General features: G+C 40.6%; 1 protein-coding gene across 1 annotated transcript in view; it reads left to right on the top strand.

Annotated features, from left to right (window-relative positions):
* The window catches only part of pag1 (phosphoprotein membrane anchor with glycosphingolipid microdomains 1), a 161,650-nt gene that overhangs the window by 24,292 nt on the left and 122,878 nt on the right, over window positions 1–14,480 (top strand). The window contains exon 2 of the mRNA XM_063042134.1: window positions 10,382–10,533. The gene's annotated coding sequence lies outside the window, so the exon portion shown is untranslated. The remainder of the gene's footprint in view (window positions 1–10,381; window positions 10,534–14,480) is intronic.

Genomic DNA, 14,480 nt, shown 5'->3' with positions numbered 1-14,480 from the left:
GAGCAGCAACGGCTGGAATTTCTGGGAGCAACTCAGAAAAGTACAGGAGGGATACATCCCAAAAATGAAAGTATTCTAAGGGGAGATTGAGGTAATCATGGCTGAAAAGGCAAGTCAAAGACAACATAAAAGGTAAAGAGAGGGTATATAATATAGCAAAAAGTTAATGGGAAGTTAGAGGATTGGGAAGCTTTTAAAAACCAGCAGAAGGCAACTTGAAAACCATAAGGAAACAATGCCAAACATTTTGTTTTCAAATATATAAAGAGTAAAAGAAAGACGAGAGTGGAAATTGGACCACTGAAAAATGATGGTGGAGTGGTAGTAATGGGGGGTGAGCTTAAGCCTTTTGCATCAGTCTTCACTGTGGGCAACACTAGTAGTATGCCAAGAAATTTGAGAGTATTGGGGACAGAAATGAGTGTATTTGCTATTACTAAGGAGAAAGTGCTTAAGAAGCTGGAAGGTTTGAAGGTAGGTAAGTGACCTGGACCAGATGGACTACATTCTAGGGTTCTGAAAGAGGTGGCTGAAGACATTGTGGAGGCATTAGTAACCTTTCAAGATTCACTAGATTCTGGAATGGTTCCAGGGGACTGGAAAATTGCAAATGTTATTCTACTCTTTAAGAAGGGAGCAAGGTAGAAGAAAGGAAGTTATAGGCCAGTTAGCCTAACTTCAGTAGTTGGGAGGGTGTTGAAGTCCATTATTAAGGATGAGTTTCTGGAGGCACATGATAAAATATGCAGAAGTCAGCATGGTTTCCTTAAGGGGAAATATTGCCTGACAAACCTCTTTAAATTCTTTGAGGATACAAGAAGCAGGGTAGACAAAGAAGACTAGGAGGAATGTGTGTACTGGATTATCAGAAGGCCTTTGTCAAAGTGCCACACATGTGGCTGCTTAACAAGATAAGACCCACGGTATTACAGGAAAGATACTAGCATGGATAGAAGATTGACTGACTGGCAGGAGGCAAAGCGTGGGAATGAAGTGGGCCTTTTCAAATTGACTGCTGGTGACTGTGTTCTGAAAGGTGCATGTTGGGGCCTGTTTTTTTTTCATGTTATATGTCAGTGATTTGGATGATGGAATCGATGACTTTGTGGCCAAGTTTGCAGACTATATTAAGATAATTGGAGGGGCAGGTAATGTTGAAGAAGTAGAGTGTCTGCAAAAGGACTTGGATTAGGAGAATGGGCAAAGAAGTGGCAAATGGAGTATAGTGAAGGAAAGTGGATGATGGTGTAGTTTGGTAGAAGGAATAAAGGTAGAGACTATTTTTTTAAATGGGGAGAAAATTCAAAAGTCAGAGATGTTAAAGGACTTGGGTCCTTGTGTAGGATTCCCTAAAGGTTAACTTGAGGTTGAATCAGTAAAGAAGGCAAATGCAATGTTGACATTCATTTCAAGGGGACTAGAATATAAAAGTAAGGTTGTATTGCTGAGACTTTGTAAAGCATTAGACAGACTGCAGTTGGGAGTATTGTGAGCAGTTTTGGGCCCCTTATTTATGAAAAGATGTGCTGGCATTGGAGAGGGTCCAGAGGAGGTTCACCAGAATGATTCTGGGAATAAAAGGGTTAACATATGAGGAGTGTTTGATGGTGTTTGTACCTGCTGGAGTTTTGAAGATTGAGAAAGGGATGTTATTGAAAGGTCTGGATAGAGTGGACGTGGGGGAGTTTAGAACCACAGGGCACAGCCTCATTCTAGTGGACGTCCATTTCGAAAAGAGATGAGGAGGAAATTTCTTTAGTCAGGGTGGTGAATCTGTTGAATTGATTGCTACCGATGGCTGTGGAGGCCAAGTCATTGAGTATATTTAAAGTGGATGTTGGTAAGTTCTTTATTAGTTATGGCATCAAAGCTTACAGGGAGAATGGGAGTCGGGTAGATAATTAATCAGACATGATGGGATGGCAGGGCAGACTCAATGGGCCAAATGGCCTAATTCTGCACCTATGTCTTATGATGGTCTCTCTTTCTTTTATTTATTGACATTCAATGTGGAATAGGTCTTTCTGGCTTTTCGAGCCATGCCGCCCAACCATCCCCCAATTTGATCCTAGCCTAATCATGGGCAATTTACAATGACTAATTAAGCCACAAACTGGTACATCTTTGGTATGTTGGAGGAAACCGGAGCACCCGGAGGAAACCCATATGGTCACAGGGAAAACATACAAACACCTTACAGGCACAGGTAGGAAACGAACTCGGGTTGCTGGTACTGTAAAGTGTTGTGCTAGCAACTACACTACTGTACTGTCTTACAGAACGACATGTATTGCAGTTATAATGCACGGATTTCCCAGTTTCTATAACCATGAGTTAAATGTGTAAATTGGCTGCTGTTTGTTATGTTTTATGTTCTCCATGATGTGGTAGATGTGAAATGTAAGAAATTCCACAATATTTAGATGTTAGTTTAAAAAGTATATGCACTTGGGGCTTTTGATGTAAACAGCAAAAAATTGTCATTGTCATAGATTAATCATGTACTAAAACAATTCCTTCAACCCATTAAGTCCCTACTGAAGTATTATTTTGCATAGAAGCATTGACCTACACACAGACTTACCCACCCCACCTATTCACATACTTATCCAAATGGTGCAATTGAACACACATCCACCACTTTTGCTGGCAGCTCATTTCACACTCGCATCACCTTCTGAAAGAAGAAATTCCCCCCTCAGGGTCCCCTTAAATATTTCACCTTTCACTCTTAACCCATGATCTCCAGTTCTAGTCTCACCTAACCTCAGTGGGCAAAGCCTGCTTGCATTTTCCCTAACTATACCTCTCATCATTTTGCACCCCTGTATCAAATCCTCATTCTCCTATGCCCCAGGGACTAAAGTCCTAGCCTATTTAACCTTGTAACTTGGGTCCTCAAGTCCCAGCAACATCTTGTAAATTTTCTCTGTATTTTTTCATCCTTCCTTGTATCTTTCCTGTAGGTAGGTGACCAGAACTGCCCATGATACTCCAAATTAGGCCTCATCAATGTATTGTATAACTTCAACATATCTCCTGTACTCAATATTTTGATTTATGAAGCTAATGAGTCGAAAGCTTTCTTTATGACCCTATTTACCTGTGATACCACTTCCAAAAAGTTATGGATCCCTCTGTTCTACTGTAATCCTCAGTGCCCAAATTTCACTGTGCATGTCCTACTCTGGATTTTCTTCCTAAAATGTGTTATATTCTTCAAAGCTTTAAGATTTCTATTTCATTACAGGTTTCCATTAAAAACAATGATTCTGAAAATCTCTTTGCCTGTTTTTATTTCAACAGATTTTTATCAATATTGTAAATCTCACTTATTCTCTAGTTTTTTTTTCTCGCCACCCTTCTAACATTCTTACCATTGAAGCAAATGTTTGGTAGTCCTGTTCTATGTTGCATATGGTATATTTTATGGAGCAACACATACAAGATGCTGGAGGAATTCAGCAAGTTAGCAGGCATCTATGGAGGAGAATTAACAGGCAACGTTTTGGGCCAAGACTTGAAAGGGACAGAAGCCAGAATGAGAGGGTGGTGGGGGAAGAGTTACATAGAAACATAGAAACATAGAAAATAGGTGCAGGAGTAGGCCATTCGGCCCTTCGAGCCTGCACCGCCATTTATTATGATCATGGCTGATCATCCAACTCAGAACCCAGCCTTCCTTCCATACCCCGTGACCCCTGTAGCCACAAGGGCCATATCTAACTTCCTTTTAAACATAGCTAATGAACTGGCCTCAACAGTTTGCTGTGGCAGAGAATTCCACAGATTCACCACTCTCTGTGTGAAGAAGTTTTTCCTAACCTCGGTCCTAAAAGGCTTCCCCTCTATCCTCAAACTGTGACCCCTCGTTCTAGACCTCCCCAACATCGGGAACAATCTTCCCGCATCTAGCCTGTCCAATCCCTTTAGGATCTTATACGTTTCAATCAGATCCCCCCTCAATCTTCTAAATTCCAACGAGTACAAGCCCAGTTCATCCAGTCTTTCTTCATATGAAAGACCTGCCATCCCAGGAATCAATCTGGTGAACCTTCTTTGTACTCCCTCTATGGCAAGGATGTCTTTCCTCAGATTAGGGGACCAAAACTGCACACAATACTCCAGGTGTGGTCTCACCAAGGCCTTGTACAACTGCAGTAGTACCTCCCTGCTCCTGTACTCGAATCCTCTCGCTATAAATGCCAGCATACCGTTTGCCTTTTTCACCGCCTGCTGTACCTGCATGCCCACTTTCAATGACTGGTGTATAATGACACCCAGGTCTCGTTGCACCTCCCCTTTTCCTAATCGGCCACCATTCAGATAATAATCTGTTTTCCTATTTTTGCCACCAAAGTGGATAACTTCACATTTATCCACATTAAATTGCATCTGCCATGAGTTTGCCCACTCACCCAACCTATCCAAGTCACCCTGCATCCTCTTAGCATCCTCCTCACTGCTAACACTGCCACCCAGCTTCGTGTCATCCGCAAACTTGGAGATGCTGCATTTAATTCCCTCATCCAAGTCATTAATATATATTGTAAACAACTGGGGTCCCAGCACTGAGCCTTGCGGTACCCCACTAGTCACCGCCTGCCATTCTGAAAAGGTCCCGTTTATTCCCACTCTTTGCTTCCTGTCTGCTAACCAATTCTCCACCCACACCAATACCTTACCCCCAATACCATGTGCTTTAAGTTTGCACACTAATCTCCTGTGTGGGACCTTGTCAAAAGCCTTTTGAAAATCCAAATATACCACATCCACTGGTTCTCCCCTATCCACTCTACTAGTTACATCCTCAAAAAATTCTATGAGATTCGTCAGACATGATTTTCCTTTCACAAATCCATGCTGACTTTTGCTCAAGATTTTCAGCAGCTGTAGAATTTTTTTTGAGTGTGTGTGTATAATTAGTCCAGTCACTTAGTTACAGAGCTGAGTTTGTTCACTTCATACACTAGGCACTGCTTACAAGATGTTGCTTTTTGCTTTGTGACATTACACAGCTTTCAACTATCATGATCTAGGACTAAGCTGGCAGATCATATCAGTACTCCTCTGTGGCAAAAAAGAAAATGCTAAGAATGAAAATCATACTTTTTCACATTTTCAGCCTCTAATATTGCTTCTCAAGTTGACACACACAATGATATTATTTATGACTTCCTTGGCTTGTGAATTCTGAAAATACTGAGCACCTGAAAGTGTTTCTCACACTTGGATCTTAAAAAAAAATCAGAATTGTACAAGCGGTTCCTTACAGAAGTCACATTTTGAATGAAAATTCACTTGTATTATTTTTATATTTGAGTCCATTCAAAGTAAATAGTTTTTATTTAAATAAAATGAATGATTTGAATTGGTATGTTCTCTAAAGTACCTTATTGTCTAAAAACATTTGTGACAGACAGAATTCCCAAATTTTTGCGGAAGGGATGGAAGAGAAGGAATGCTGCATTATCTTCTCACTATATTGAAAGTGTGCATTTGAAATTTAATTTGTATAATGAGCAAATTCCACACATCTTTGTCGTATCTGTGGGTTTCTTTGACGTTGCTACACATTCTGTTACTGAGACTCATCAGTGGATCTGTGTGAATATACCACAGTTGTTACAGACTTTATATCTGTATGTGTGTGTAAATGTTTGAAACTTTCACCAGGAAACACCAATGCCTTAGCCCAATAGTGGAAAACAGATGGAAAAAGAGGAATGTGGATGTCTCAAAAAAATACAGAACATAAACATGTTGAATCAACATCAATCATGTGCTTTGATTTTAAAAACTCAGCATTCATAACTGATTGAAACAAAGAGAATTGTAAGGCTTGTGCTGATAAACTAGCTTTTGAAAATATCACCACCAGCATTTATTTGGTCCTCTTACTGCACAGCAATGTGTGGAAGCAGATTTTCATTTGGAGAATGAGATCTACTAATTGATGCCTAAGAAGTGGGAAATTCACCTTTATGCAACACTGCAAGATAACAAGTTGGAGTCCATTTAAAAGCCAGGCAAGATGAGTTTGTTTTGAAATACAATCACAATTGTCCCCTGATCTAGCAGAGTTCATGGGTGCAAAATATAGAGTCTAATTTCTTGATGCTATTACATAAATGGAGCAGAAACGCTGCAATTTTAGTAGAAATGTCCAAAATACATCCTGAAATATTTCAAGATATTTGTAGTATTGATGCCCTTGCAGTAAATGTTTCTATGAATAGTAATATGCATGTATGCAACTATTTCACTGTTAACCACAAGTTCCTGTGGTTTATGTGCTTTGGGGATTTATTTATATGCAGTTCAGGGTAATTCTCATGGCAAATGTTCCTTCTGGATGTTTCTACAGAGGTTCCTAACAAGAAGTGATCATTATTTTTTTAATCCAAGAGGTAAGGATATAAAATAGATGTAATCAAAATATATTTATTGCATACTTGATCAAGTTTTAAGTTGTGGGTAAGGTAACAACTTCAAGGAGGAAGACGCCCCATTAATCTAAAAATATATTTAGCCAGAGATGTGAAAATGCTGCTTAGAGCTGTTTGAATGGCTTTGCATCAGCAGATAGTTGGATGTATAACATGGGAACATAAACTTTTATATTGTGGCTCAGAGAAATTTGTGACCTACAGAGGCCATTTGGCCTATCATGTCCTTGGCAGCTCAAGTACTCCACTTGACTACTATTTTTAAATGCTTAGAACATTTCAAACTCCAATACTGTTTCACACGAGTTTCCTCTTTTCCACGAGAAAAGTTGGGTGGTTTTTCTCCCAAAAAATTATATCAATTAACGTAAAATATATCTCATACATTTCTAGTTCTCGAATTCTTTGCCTCGACTCCGTGACATCAAGGATGTATTACTGATTTAACAGACTTGCTGTCCTTCAGAGATGTATGTATAATTACAGACTTAAAGATCCCTCTGATCTTTGTACACTTCTTGATAGCTTTCTATATATTGTATGTTCCCCTCCCCCCTCACTGTTTATGCTTCCAAAATGCAGTAGTTGTACTGTTTTTTCAGGTTGAATTCCACTTGTCAGTTTTCTGTCTACTGACCTGTCAGTTGGTATCTTCCTGCAGTTTCATTTTTTAAAACATACTGTTTTGCATGCTGCTTCGTCATGTACTACCCTGTAGTTCATTTATACACACCATAAAAGAACAAGGAAGTTGAGCTATCTGGAACCCCACATAGTCAGCAAGAATTTCATTATTCAGTCTCTATCTTTTTCCATGGTGTCTTCACTGTTCCCTCTCTCTTGGTTTCTGTGTCATCTTACCACTTTTTCTGCTCTAGCTTCTCCAAGTTCTAATGAAGGGTGTTCAGCTTGAAATGTTGGCCCAGAAATTCCTCTCCTTTGCTTTTGCTACCACCCAAAAAGAATTCTGTGTGAAATAAGTTCTCGGGTTCCTAGAACAGAGCTGCTGGGGTTTCTCTTGGATAAAGCCTGATGTTGCTTTATCATGTTGTTGCATTAATCTGTCGTCAAGTTTTGCAGCTATGCAGGCAATTCTGTTGCATTGAGAAGGAATGCGTCAGTAATGGACGAGGAGAGAGAGGAAACCCCCTGAAGGCTCAAAGTATCCTCAAGGCCTATTACTTATTGGATTTATGTTCTTTTCTCCAAGGGGCTATGCAGATCCTCCAGGATTAGATGCTCCTGACAGTTTGTCCATGAAGCCTGTGGAGGGAGTAATAATTATGTGCTGTCTATGAATGCCTTCGCTCTGCAGTGATCAACTCGCATGCTCATTTTGCTGTTGCTGGCTGAAGGAAAGGCAGATGAAGTCAATTCCTCCTTTGGAATATGGAGCTTGGGTGATGCCCTAATACAGCAAGTGGCAAATTGAGATCTAGCATTAAGTATTTGTAGGGAGCATCAAATAATCCTGAAAGGAGGGTGGTGAGGGTGATCCTGTCTTTGATCCTCACTGGCAAAGTAGTTCAGTTGCATATGCAATGCTGAATTTAAGGTTGCAGGAGGTGCCACTCTCAGTGAGTGCTGTTGTGATCAACAGTAACCTGTGTCACCCTCTCTCCTCAAATAGTTCTGCCTATGGAAGTGGCTCCTGATATTTTTTTTTGGAAGGATAAAAATTTAATGATGATGCCTGGGAATATACATGTTTTATTTTTTTTTTACTGTGCTCCAGGCTGAACAGACCTTTAACTGCATAGCAGTTGACAGAACCATTTTTGAGGTCCTAAGTTTATTCTCCTCACAGATGTGGCCTGGCTATTTAAGTATTTCCAGCTTTTTCTGTTTCTATTTAACTGTTCTTTTCACATTTTGCTATTTCAGTCCATCTTGTAAAAAGCAACCATCCAAAATATCTGTTCTCCCTACATCAATCAACTAACTTATGTATTTCCAATTACTATTTTATCTTTTTGGAAAATAAATTTGCATCTATTTTACATAACCTGATATCCACTTACATGCGTTTCCCCCCACGCATCCTGAAGGCTAACCGTATGCTGTAGCCGCCACCAGTCTCATTTGCATGAGCAAGGCAGTAGCATCCGTGGTTTCCACTTAATCACCAGGAGTTGTACCATGAAAATATCTCATCTGTGCAGGAGTTTAGAAACCTAATTATGACTGTCATGTGGAAAATGTACAGTACTGTGCAAATGTCTTGGGTGTATAAATATATATCTATATAGCTAAAGCAAAAATAAACCTAATTTCGTGATGTATGTGAGTGATGATGAGCCTGATTCTGATCTGGGTCTCCGTTGTGGACTGAGAGTGGAAGGGGAGAGGGAAATCATGGTTGGGAAATGGGGAAGGGAGAGCGGAGGGAGTGGGAAGCACCAGGGAGATATTCTGTGATGATCAGCAAACTAATTGTTTGGAATCAAATGACCTTGCCTGGTGTCTCGGGTGGGTGTGTCTGTACCTGTACCATTCCCCCACTACTACCCCCCCCCCCACCATGGCACACCTTTTCTGCCACCTGTCCCACAGCGCTCCACCCTTGCCATTCCAAACTTCCTTTGCTCCCGCCAAATTTACAAACTCACTCTTCCCCACATTGACAACTACAGTACTGTGCAAAAGTCTTGGGCACCCAGCTATCTGTATGTGCATATGTATATGTGCTCAAGACTTTTGTACAATACCGTACTGTGCACTTACTTCAGATGGCATGCCAATACCCTGTCCTCGCATTCATGCTATCAATCACAGGAGTAACAATGGAGAACAAGAACGTTCTCTCTGGCCAATGATTATTCCTTGACTGATACCACAAAACCCACAGTGGATGTTGGTTAGTTTACTGTGTAGTGAGATATGACTCTGCTTAGTTAATCCCGCTCTTGCTTTCCATGAAGTCGTAAAATATGTATAGTCTATACTTGAATCAATGAAAAGGTATTTCTTCAATTTCATTGTTCTATAGATAGTAGAGTAACATTCAAAATGATCACGATTCAGATGTTAAAGTTCAGATTTGCATTACATATAACACAATAGCTGACCATTTGGTCACAACCAGCCGATGTTCCTCTTAGGCCTTTCCTGCGTACATCCAATAGTGAGCTGTCAATTCCCTTCTCACTCGAAATAGTTATCCTGTCTCCCTTTAAATGTATCTATACTGTCCATTTCCACTTCACTCTCTATTCTCCTGGAGGGTATTTTGTTTTGAGTTCTGTGACTTGCTTTGCCACTATTTTCTCTACAGCCGCTGAATCAAAATCTTGCATAATTTTAAAGACCTCGATTGGACAGTCCACTTTCTGAGTAAAGAAACCGAGTTTGCTTGTTCTGTATGGTGCATGTATACCATTGCATTTCTTGTGTAATCCTTCTAAATCTATTCTACATTCGAGTGCCTTAATACATCTCTCATTGGATGCAATGATGAGAGTGATCTGGAGTACTCCAAATGATTTCTAACCAGGGTTTAATATTGATTGAGGATAATCTAGCTACTTTGCAATTCTATTCCTCTAGAAATCGTGTTTTTTTTTTAAAGACTCTGCTATTAATCGGCTATCAAGAGCAGCAGATGTCCCAGAACTGATCCTTGTGGAGGACAGCTACCTATCGTGAACATCTGCCTAATTTTCCTTGCCCACTTTTCTATCCTAAAGCCAGCCAGCAATTAATTCTGCAGCAAATCCCTCCGTTCTGCATTCTGTAGAGTATTTCATCAGTCTAATTTGAACTGGTTTATTGAAGGTGTTCAAAAATGTAAATAATTTGCATGTACCATTAATAACATTGTCTAATCTATTAAAATTCACTAAGATGGGTAAAGTAACAATTTCTTCATGGAATCAATGTTAGATATACATTAGCATTTCATCTAATGATATTCTATTCTTTTTTTAAACAAGAATTCCATGTTTTACATAAACATGAGATTCCGCAGATGATGGAAATCCAAAGTAACACACACTAACCCTGATGAAGAGTCTCTGCCAGAAGCATCGGGTCTTTATTCCTCTCCATAACTGCTGCCTGACCTGCTGAGTTCTTCCAGCATTTGGTGAGTGTTACTGCATATTTTTCATGACAGAATTGGTACTCAATTAAATGGGGACGCCTCTTTTTCCCTTATTTGGGGGGGGGGGGAGAGAGAGAGCTTGTATGTCAAATTACCTGGTGAACGAGTAATCTTCGGGGTATTACAAGTCTGTGCCTTTATTGACACTTTGCTGCATGCTGAGCACTCAGTGGAGGGTGCTTTTGTTTTGCTTGTGGTGGGGGTGAGGTCGTTGCCTTGCTGCTGCTTGTGTGTGGGAGGGGGGAGCTGTGGGGGGGGTGCTTCGGGGTTCTAACATTTTAACTGTCATTCATTCTTTGGGGCTCTCCTTCACAATGTATATTGTATATATTTCTCTGCCATTAAATGTACCTATTGATGGAATCCCTGTTCATATTCCATAAAAATTAAAATATTGGTGTTGTACTGTACACATCCACAGTAAATACAAAGAAACACAATAGCATCATTGAAAAACCGTACACAAAGACAGACAAACAACCAATGTGCCAAAGACAACAAATTGTGCAAAGACAAAAAAAATTTAAGAACATGTGTTGTGGAGTCCTTGAAAGTGAGTCTATAGATTGTGAAATTAGTTCTGTATAGGGGTGAGTGAAATTATTCTCTCTGGTAAAGAGCCTGATGTTTGAAGGGTAATAATTTTTCTGGTGGTGTGGGACCTGAGGTTGCTGTACCTCCATGATGGCAGCAGCAAAAAGAGAACATGGCCTTGTTGATGGAGATCCTTGATGGATTCTGCTTTCCTGCGACTTTGCCCCTTTTATATGTGCTCAGTGCTGGGAAGGGCGATACCTGTGATGGACTGGGCTGTATCCACTACTTTTTGTAGGCTTTCCTGTTCAAAGGCATTGGTGTTTCCATACCAGGCTGCGATGCAGCCAGTCCGTATACTCTTCACCATGCAGCTATAGAAGTTTGTCGAAGTTTTGGATGACATGCTGAATCTTCGCAAACTTCTAAAGTAGAGGCTCTGGTCTGCCACCTTTGTAATGGCATTTATGTGTTAGTCCCAGGACAGATCCTTTGATATGATAATGCCAAGGAATTTAAAGTTACTGACCCTCTTCCCCCACTGACTCGTGAACCTTTGGTTTCCTCCAAAAGTCAGCTCCTTGGTCTCGCTGACATTGAGTGAGAAGTTGTTGTGGCACCAGTCAGCCAGATTTTCAGTCTCCCTCCTGTATGCTGATTCATCACCACCTTTGACTTGGCCATTAACAGTGGTGTTTTCTGCTAACTTAAATATGGCATTGGAGCGATACTTGGCCTCACAGTCATAAGTGTAAAACTAGTAGAACAGTGGTCACACGCAGCCTTGCAGTTCACCTGTGCTGATGGAGATTGTGGAGGAGATGTTGTCGCCAATCCAGACTGACTGGGGCCTGAAAGTGAGGAAATAGGGGATCCAGTTGCACAAGGAGGTATTGAGGCCTGCGTCCTGGAGATTATTGATTAGTTTGAATGGATGATAGTGTTGAATGTAGAGCTGTAGTCAATGAAGAACGTCCTGATGTATGCATCTTCATTGTCCAGGTGTTCCAGGGTTGAGTGAAAAGCCAATGAAATGACATCTGCTGTTGACCTTTTGTGATGGGAGGCAGACTGAAGCGGATCCACGTAACTCCCCAGGCAGGGGTTGATATACCAGTACGACCTTTGCCCTCTGAGCTGTTGGTCATCACGTGGATTACTGGCCACAATTTTGATCCCTTTTTATTGGAAAAAGAATATGGTGGCATTGGAGATTCATAAAGTTAATTGACACAAAGTACTAGAGGAACTCAGCAGTCAGGCAGCGTTTATGGAGGGTAATGAGATCCTTCATCAGGACTGGAAAGGAAGGGGGCAGAAGCCAGAGTCGGAAGGTTGGAGGCGGGAGAGGAGCACAAGCAGGGACATGAGGGGATGGGAGAGTGGGAATAAGGTGAGAAACTAGGAGCTGATGGGTGGAAGAAGTAAAGGCTGATAGGAAAGGACAGTAGACCATGGGATAAAGGGGAATGTGATGGGCAAGTTGAGGGAGGAGACAAGAAAGGTGAAAGGGCCGCAACAATGAAGAAAAGCAAAGGATGTGGGTATAGGGGAGCGGTTACTGGCTTGATATGAGGTTAATAAATGAAAGGAACATTGAGGTAAAATAAGCCATAAGCCACAAGCCACCTCCCCCGGTGCCTCTCCTCCTTCCCTTCCCCTATGGTCCAATCTCCTCTCCTGTCAGATTCCGTCTTCTCCAGCCCTTTACCTTTCTCACCAACCTGGCTCAACCTATCACCTTCTAGCTTGCCCTCCTTCCTCTCCTCCCACCCTTTTATTCTGGCATCTTCCCCCTTCCGTTCCAGTCTTAAAGAAGTGCTTCGGCTGAAACTGTTGACTGTTTATTCATTTTCATAGATGCTGCCTGGCCTGCTGAGTTCCTCCGGCATGTTGTGTGTGTTACTTGATGAAGTGTTAACTGATCAGGGAAGCCAGTTAATCTAATCTACTAAAGTTAAAGTGTTTGATAAGCTTCATTATATATTTCAATGAAGCGGTAGAGAAGAACGGTATAAAAATGTGGTAGTTGGTGATTAGATACATTTTTGAAAGTGTCATCTTTATTCAATTATCTTCAATTTTCATGAAGCACCTGTAACACCCAGGGAAAGGTGTCACTGCTAATGTAATGGTCTTTCTGTAGAAGCAGTGTTTGGGTTATGGTTAGAGGTAACAAGTGCTTTGGAATGTGAGCAGTACAATGAAAGGAGTGTGTTTTCGTGTTGTGTGCCTGATACCGGCGTGAACTGGATCTTTGGTTTGGTGGGAGATGAAGGGAAAGACGCCGGGGAGAAGAGGTCGTAGGACTCAACCTGACCTGACAAAACCCAGGGAGATGGAAGGAGGATCAGCTGTGAGCTCCAACTTGTGCACGTGAGACTGTTTCATTAAAATGGACCCTTTTCTTTTTTTTTTACACACCCAAAGGATAGTAAACAGAATTGTCCCTAGGTTTCAGTAGCAGAATTCCTTCCATGTTTGATAAACTCTGAAGTATAGCTTGAAATTTGCAAAATGTAGAAAACTGTGGCCAGGATTGTTATTTTCCTTTATATTGATTTGTATTGATTAACAAATTACAAAAAGTTGTCACACCCCAAGCTTTGTAAAACAACAAACTCAATTGGGCTAGGAAAAGAATGATGTCCTGTAGTTGGGCCATATTGTTATCTCACTGTACACATTTTCAACATTTTTTTAGAGCCATGATTTGTGGCATGGACCCAGAACCTCTTCTATATTTATATGTAAAAGTAGTCATTTATATATAGTGGTCTAAACTCCAGATGTTTGTTCCCTTAAAATTTTGCCAGGTTTTATGGTGAAACGATAAGGAAAGTAGCTTTTAAAATTATAATGAATTAATTCTCTGAACATGTTGGAACGTGAGACTGCTCTATAACAAGTACTAAAGTGAGTGTCTGAATTAAATTTCCTTAATACAGTGCTGTGCAAAAGCTCAGGAGCCCAAGACTTTTGCACAGTACTGTAATAATTTTGTGTTGCACTGTACTGCTTGCTGCAAAGCAAAGAAATTTCATGATACGTGAGTGATAAATGAGAGAGAGAGATAAAATCATTACAAGATTAAACAAAACTATAGTCAACTGCTGCTGCTCATGAGATGTATAGAAGTTCTGCATAGCATTGGGTTAGTTGCAAATTGGGGCCAGTGTGACTCTTGAGTCAGATTGTTCTTGCATGAAATGTTGTGAGATTATTGATATCCTAGCCTAGAGTCTTGTGAAAGGAGAAACTGGAAGTGAAAGAAGTTGGTGGTGACATGGTTTGAATTTAAGTGTTTCTGAACTTTATATTTGGTATTATTTTTAGGCATGTTTAAAGTTGCTGATACTCTTGTGTTTTTGTGTTTTTACAATTTGGGTACTCAA

This window comes from Mobula hypostoma, chromosome 1 (genome assembly GCF_963921235.1).
Source record: "Mobula hypostoma chromosome 1, sMobHyp1.1, whole genome shotgun sequence".
Taxonomy (NCBI): domain Eukaryota; kingdom Metazoa; phylum Chordata; class Chondrichthyes; order Myliobatiformes; family Myliobatidae; genus Mobula; species Mobula hypostoma.
The sequence above is the reverse complement of the archived record's forward strand: the minus strand, read 5'-3'. Positions and strand labels throughout refer to the sequence as shown.